Source organism: Hylobates moloch, unplaced genomic scaffold (assembly GCF_009828535.3).
Source record: "Hylobates moloch isolate HMO894 unplaced genomic scaffold, HMol_V3 SCAFFOLD_14, whole genome shotgun sequence".
Taxonomy (NCBI): Eukaryota; Metazoa; Chordata; class Mammalia; order Primates; family Hylobatidae; genus Hylobates; species Hylobates moloch.
In genome coordinates, this window is record NW_026652289.1 from 23,042,792 (window position 1) to 23,050,036 (window position 7,245).

The 7,245-nt window shown below is 37.9% G+C and overlaps 1 pseudogene; it reads left to right on the forward strand.

Moving 5' to 3' along the window:
* LOC116481536 (mitogen-activated protein kinase 6-like) overlaps window positions 1-6,948 on the forward strand; it is a 25,049-nt pseudogene extending 18,101 nt beyond the window's left edge.
* Window positions 6,949-7,245: the final 297 nt, after the last annotated feature.

A 7,245-nucleotide genomic window follows, 5' to 3' on the forward strand; every position in this document is an offset into this window, starting at 1 on the left:
GTATATATATATATTCTAGATACAATTTATTTGTCGTGTATATGTACTTCTGTTGCTCTCTCCACAGCAAAGGACAGGTATATTTATTGTCTCATATAATAAATATATATTTTTCAAGAGCAAAGGACAGCCCTATTTAGGGCCCAGTATAAAATATCAGGGTTCCCAGAGCTGAGGGTTCCTTTCTTGCAATGGAATTCATTGTGGGTGATGGTGTCATCTGATTCTCTTGTCATTGTCCTGAGAACATCTGGGCTTGGGGAATTAGTTAAATATGTTGATACTCCTGCAACTGTTATTTCTATGAATAATGAACTTCTCTTCATCTCTGACCAATGGATGTTAGTCACCAATATCCATGAGACCCTGGCACCCAAATTTGTTAGCTTGCAAATTGATTAAAATTTCAGGCCTTGAAAATGACTTCAACTTCTGGGTACCTACTTATGATATATTCAGATTTGTCCATTAGTCCTCTCTTATGGGCTCATGGAGACTTCATAAAATGTGTCTCAGGAAAAATAAAAAAAATAAACACAATCTTATTCTTAGATTTTAGAAGGTTGTGGCATCAGTTGAAGAGGTATGATGTTGCGTTACAATGGCATACCTGTGTGGTTATGTGGAAAAGTTGGAGGGACATCCTCCCAATGTTTGGCATGTCAAAAGCTTTTGCTGCTCAATCTTCTTTGCATAAAATATAAGCACAAGTAAGATATATACTGATTCTTAGATAGTAAGGGATAGTTTAGTGCATGGTCATGGATCGTTGACATGAATACTTGTGATGGTTTTATGCTGATAGTAAGATGGATATTTTGAGCATGTTTTGTGTTCTATTTGGAAGCTCATCAAAGTTCACCCACTGTGGGGGAGGGTTTTGATAATCAAGAGAACCAGTTATCCATTTCTGTATATGATTGTCAGCTTCTATTCTCAGCCATACCATACTTGTTCATTAATTCATGACCTGTCATGACACCTGTCACTATTTCTGAGTGCCTGATCTGCCAAGGGTAGGATCCAAAGCGGAACCACTGTATGCTCCCTCTCCATGAAAGAACAAACTAGTCACATGGTGGCAGGTTGATAATATTGAACCTCTTTCAAATCTAAGATATATGGTTATTTTTTGTTTTAGAAAATAAAATTAATGTTAATATTAGTTACCTTTCTTGCTTCCAGTGCTTTTGCCCAAATGTAGATTGAGTGAATATCTTACTAATTCTTCTGCTACTTCAAACAATACTGCTTTTGACAAGTTAATCATTTTATAGCAAAAGAGGCAATGAGCAACACCTACCACAACTAATGGTTTTGCTATATATAGAAATAGTTGTAACAGAATATTAAAATCTAAGCTATGTCACAACTAGGTAATAAGAGCTTACATATTTAGGTTACTAATCTATGAGGAATATGCCACAGACTTGGTATTTTAGTAGTTTTACTGAAGCCAGAACATAGATACAAGAAACAAGAGATGCAAACAGAATACTCTCTCACTACTACTTTTATTTGCACTCTCAGTTATTCTTACTTTTCATTTTTCCATCTTTGTCCTCTTCTTATTTAGAGGTCTTGTTGTCTACAAGATAGGATTGCTTCCAAAAGAGAACACAACAAAGGTTTGATTGAACTAGAAGCTGGTATTTTGTCCTACCTGTTCTGATATCTTCCTGTTCATCTGGCTATTTGTGGTTCCTTATGACCGTGGTGGTGATTGATCCTGAATATCATAAAGAAATGAGACTCCTATGGGGTAACAGGTGTATGTTGGTAAACCAGAACATTCTCTAGAGCACCCAGACCTGACTCCAATAATTGATGGGATTTTGTGTCTTTCCTTTTAAGGAAAAGAATGATCATTTGTTCACTTATGCAATTATACTTGGAACATACACAAGATTTTTATTATGAGTGTTTCTCTACTTTAATGTAGATAGAAACGTGTGTTTCAAAGCTGATCATCCAGAGAGGTAGACTGATTGTGTGGAATGTTTTCTTTTTGTATTAAAACAGCCATTGCCCTTTTAATGTCTTGCTGTATGTCAAGCACTGGACATCTAGGAACTACCTTTCCTGGACTCCCTTGCCGATAGGATTCCAATATAGATGCTAGAGTTAGAGGAGCATATAAAAGGTTTGGAAATTGGAAGGAAAGCAGACATCATTCATTTCCTACCCTTGCAGACATGGCAAGTGCTGAACACATTGAAGAAATGCTGTTTGAGTGGCTAATTCCCTAGAGTACAGCTCTTCTTAATGATGCAGGCAGCTGGACCACTGGAAATAACTTCCCTGATTTCTACACTTCCAGATTTCCTCCCATGATTCCTGCTGATAGCTGTTCCTTATCCTTTTCCAATACTTTTAAAGAAAACAAGTTTCCTGTATATATCCCATTTTTAAATTATTCTGTCAACCAGGCTGGAGTGCAGTGGTGCAACCACAGCTCAGTGCAGCCTCAATCTCCAGGGTTCAAGCAATCCTCCTGCCTCAGCCTCCTGAGTAGCTGGGCCTATAGGTACATGCCACCACACCCAGCTAATTTGTTAATTACAACTTTTTTTTTTTTGTAGAATTGGTATGTCTTTATGTTGACCAGGCTGTTCTCAAACTCTTGGGGTCAACTGATCCTCGCACCTTGGACTCCCTCCCACAATTTTTTTTTTTTTTTTTAATACAGGGTCTTGCTGTTTTGCCTAGGCTGGTTTCTAGTTCCTGAGCTCAAACAATCCTCTTGCTTCAGCCGCCTGAGTGGCTGGGACTACAGGCATGTACCACTGCTCCTGGCTTAAATTTCATTGTAATTTAAATACCTGGAGTGTTTTCTGTTTTCATAGCAAAGACTTTATTTACGTATTAATCTATTTTAGGAAATTAATAGTGTCCTTTTCATTTCTGCATCATTTCTTTTTGAATTGCTTAGCAAAGTCAAGTATTTCTAAACCTTCATGACCTGTATATTAAGATTATCCTTAAATTAAAATAAACAGGCTGGGCGCGGTAGCTCACACCTCTAATCTCAGCACTTTGGGAGGCCAAGGCAGGGGGATTACCTGAGATTAGGAGCTCAAGACAAGCCTAGCCAACATGGGGAAACCCCATCTCTACGAAAAATAAAAAAAAAAAATTAAAAATTAGCTAGGCGTGGTGGCAGGCTAATTTAAAATTTACATCTATAGTTATTCAGTATCTACTTTCTGATAATTATATACTCCATTAATTTCAGAATAAGGACCTGAAAACATTGTATTTTCATTTTCTCCCATCCATTCTTTGTGCTGTTGTTATCATACATTTTAAGCATGATGTGGGCCGGTCGCGGTGGCTCACGCCTGTAATCCCAGCACTTTGGACGACTGATGAGGGAGGATCAGTTGAGATCAAGAGTTTGAGACGAGGCTGACCAAAATGATGAAACCCTGTTTCTACTAAAAATACAAAAATTACCCGGGCCTGGTGGCACATGCCTGTACTCCCAGCTACTTAGGAGACTGAGGCAGGAGAATCACTTGAACCTGGGAGGTGAAGGTTGCAGTGAGCCAAGATCATGCTACTGCACTACAGCCTGGGCAACAGAGCAAGACTCTGTCTCAAAAAATACATAAATAAATAAATTAATTAATTAAAACAATGAAACAACTAAACAGCAAAAAGCCTTTCTAACCTGCAAAATTTGCTAAGTTACGTGAGCCCTATTCTTATACATCTCCATTTTACTCCATATGTCCGTGATTTTCAAACCTTTAAGCAAATCGGAATCATTTGAAAGGCTTATTATAGCAAATTTCAGGGCCTTGTCCTCAGATTCATGTTTTAAAGGTCTGGAATGGGGCATAAACATTTAAATTACTGAGTTCCCGGGTAACGCTGATGCTGCTGGTTCATGGGAGGCATTTGAGAATTACATCCCTCACTGTATTTTAATACTTCACTTTCATTTCCTTTTCAAATAAATACTGTCAACTGAAGAAAACGTCAACCTTTTAGAGAAATAGAGTTTGGCATGGCAGCAACTGTGGCAAAGCAGCTGCTGCTGCCAGTACAGCTGGAGACGTGAGCCCACATTGGGGGCCGTCCATGGGCCCACGCTCTCTCGATGAGTGGAAGTCCCGTTGGATCAGAGTAAGATAGACAGTAGCTTGGTTGTGATTGTGGTGAGCCGGAGCCACCTGATCACTAACAAAAGACATCTGTTAACCAACAGCCGCCAGGGCTTTCTGATGAAATATATAGCAACAAAGGAAGAAAAGAACCAAAATGGAAATAGTGCTTACCAGCACCTTAGAACAATGCTGCTCAGGGCCAGTCCGACACTGAATGTGTCTGCACTGTGAGGAGAATGTTCACAAAAGCCTGTGGTGTTGTGTGCATATTTATTCATATTTTTGTTAAATGTTAAATCATTTATCACAGTAAATCTGGGTGCCTAGTACATAATTTCATTCCATTTGAGCTTCTTGAGTGTTTTCTTTAAATGTCTGCAGAGTGGTTGCTCCTTTCTTAAACTATGAGTACTGCAATCTCTTAAATTCTCAATAGGAGTAGAGCTTTTTGAGCTTTATATCTAAGGGGAACTGAACAAGCCTGTTTGGAAAATGCAATGAACATCAAGACATCACCTTGCTGTGGAAGCGTAATTATTTTTCTTCTCGCTGTTTAAAAGATCTTTCCTTTTGATGTCAGTTTTCTTCCTTGTTTATACGAGTTCAACAATTCAAAAGAAAAACTCAATAGTAAGGGTTTCAAACTGGCAGAGAAAGTTGAAAGTCTCATGAACATTCATGGTTTTGATCTGGGCTCTGGATATATGAACTTAAAACCATTGGATTGTGGAGGCAGTAGCTTGTTTTTGTTTGTTTGTTTGTTTTTTGGTTTTTGGTTGTTTTTTTTTTGCTGTAGACAATGACTGTGATAAAAGAGAATCCATCAAGACAATTCTTACTGATCCCCAGAGTGTCAAAAATGCTCTACATGAACTCAAAATTATTAGAAGATTTGACACCATGACATTGTGAAAGTGTTTGAAATTGCTAGTACCAGTGGAAGCCAATTAACAAACAATGTGAACTCTCTTACCAAAATTAACAGTATTTACATTTTTCAGAATTACATGGAGACAGACTTGGCTAATATGCTGAAGGAGGGCCCTTTACTGGAAAAGCATGCCAGACTTTTCATGTATCAGCTGCTAAGGTGGCTTAAGTATATTCACTCTGCAAATGTATTGCACAGATATCTCAAACCAGCTAATCTTTTCATTAATACTGAAGACACGATGCTGAAGATAGGGGACTTTTGTCTTGCAGAGATTATTGGATCCTCATTACTTCCATAAGGATCATCTTTCTGAAGGACTGGTAACTAAATGGTACAGATCGCCACATCTTTTACTTTCTCCTAATAGTTATAGTAAAGCCATTGACATGTGGGCTGCAGGCCACATCTTTGCTGAAATGCTGACTGGTAAAACCCTTTTTGCAGGTGTACGTGAACTCAAACAGATGCAGCTGATTTTAGAATCTAGTCCTGTTATACATGACGAAGATTGTCAGGAGCTTCTCAGTGTAATTCCAGTTTACATTAGAAATGAAATGACTGAACCACAGAAACCTTTAACTCAGCTGCTTCAGGGAATTAGTTGAGAAGCACTAGATCTCCAGGAACAAATTTTAACATTTATCTCTACAGATGGGTTAACAGCAGAAGAAGCGCTCTCCCATCATTACATGAGCATATATTATTTTCCAATGGATGAGCAAATTTCAAGTCATCTTTTTCATATTGAAGATGAAGTTTATGATATTTTGTTTATGGATGAAACTCACAGTCACATTTATAACTGGGAAAGGTATGATTGTTAGTTTTCAGCGCATGATTGGCCTATGTCTAACAACTTTGATATTGATGAAGTTCCGCTTGACCCGAGAGCGCTGTCTGATGTCACTGATGAAGAAGAAGAAGAAGAAGTTGATCCCCAGAAATATTTGGATGGACACTGGGAAAAGTATAAAGTATCTGGAGGATCCAATTCCTCTACTGAGCCTTTTTGGCAGTACCCAGATCATCATAAAACCAAATAGCGATTTGAAGTGTAGACATATTTGTAACTACAAAGTCAGGTCATCATCATATTTAGATAACTTAGTTTGGAGAGCAAGTGAAGTTAACCATTACTATGAACCCAAGTTTATTATAGAGATTTTCAATCCGAAAGAATAAAGCAGAGAAAAATCTGATAAGAAAGGCAAGTGAAAATGTGAAAGGAATGGACTGGTTAAAGCTCAGATAGCGCTTGAGGAAGCCTCACAGCAACTGGTTGAAAAACAAAGGGAAACAAATCAGGAGTTTGATTTTGATTACTTTATTGCAGAAACTACTCAACTTAGTTCACAGCACGAGCCTACTGATGTTGCTGAGAAATGAAATAACTCGAATAGGTCAGGGTCCCAACTAGAAATGAAAAATTTGATATCAAAGACAGTAAGCCAAGAAAAACAGAAAAAAGGAATGGCAAATTTGACTCAATTAGAAGTCTTGTACCAATCTTCTTGGGACAGCCAGTTTGTGAGTGGTGGGGAGAACTATTTTATCACAAATTAGTTTTGTTGTGAGGTAAGGAAGTGTGAATGAGTTGAGAAGGAAAACATTTACACTAGTTACTTAGACAAGTTATTTAACAGGAAAGAAGATACTGAAATACTAGAAACTGAGCTAGTAGAGGATGGGAAGCTTGTGGAGAGAGGAAATGAAGGATTTCTGAACAGCAGTGTGGAGTTCCTCTTTAACAAGCACCTCGAGTCCGTGGGCATCTTGCAGTTTCACAGTCCAGTTGGGTCACTACTTAAGTCAATACAGGCCACATTACCACCTTCTGCTATGGAATCTTCCCCTCAAATTCCTCATAAAACCTGCAGCAGCATTTTAAAACATGTGACCTAAAGCAATCAGCAGACAGTTATCTTTGCATTCTTCATGAAATGTGTTTTGCCTTTATTTTATCACTAGTGTTTAAGTCATTTTTTACTTGAATCAGATGGTGTAATTTAGTAAGGATTAGCTCTTGGTTTTTAAAATCCAGACCTTTTTTCTACATATGAGATAGTTTTCATTTTAACTGGCATGTCGTTTGCACACAAAAATAAAGCATAGAGGAAAATAATGCAATGCTAGAGGAGGCAAAAGAAATGCAATAAGACAAGTAAAAAACAGCCTCTCGTAGAACAATGATCTGTTTTA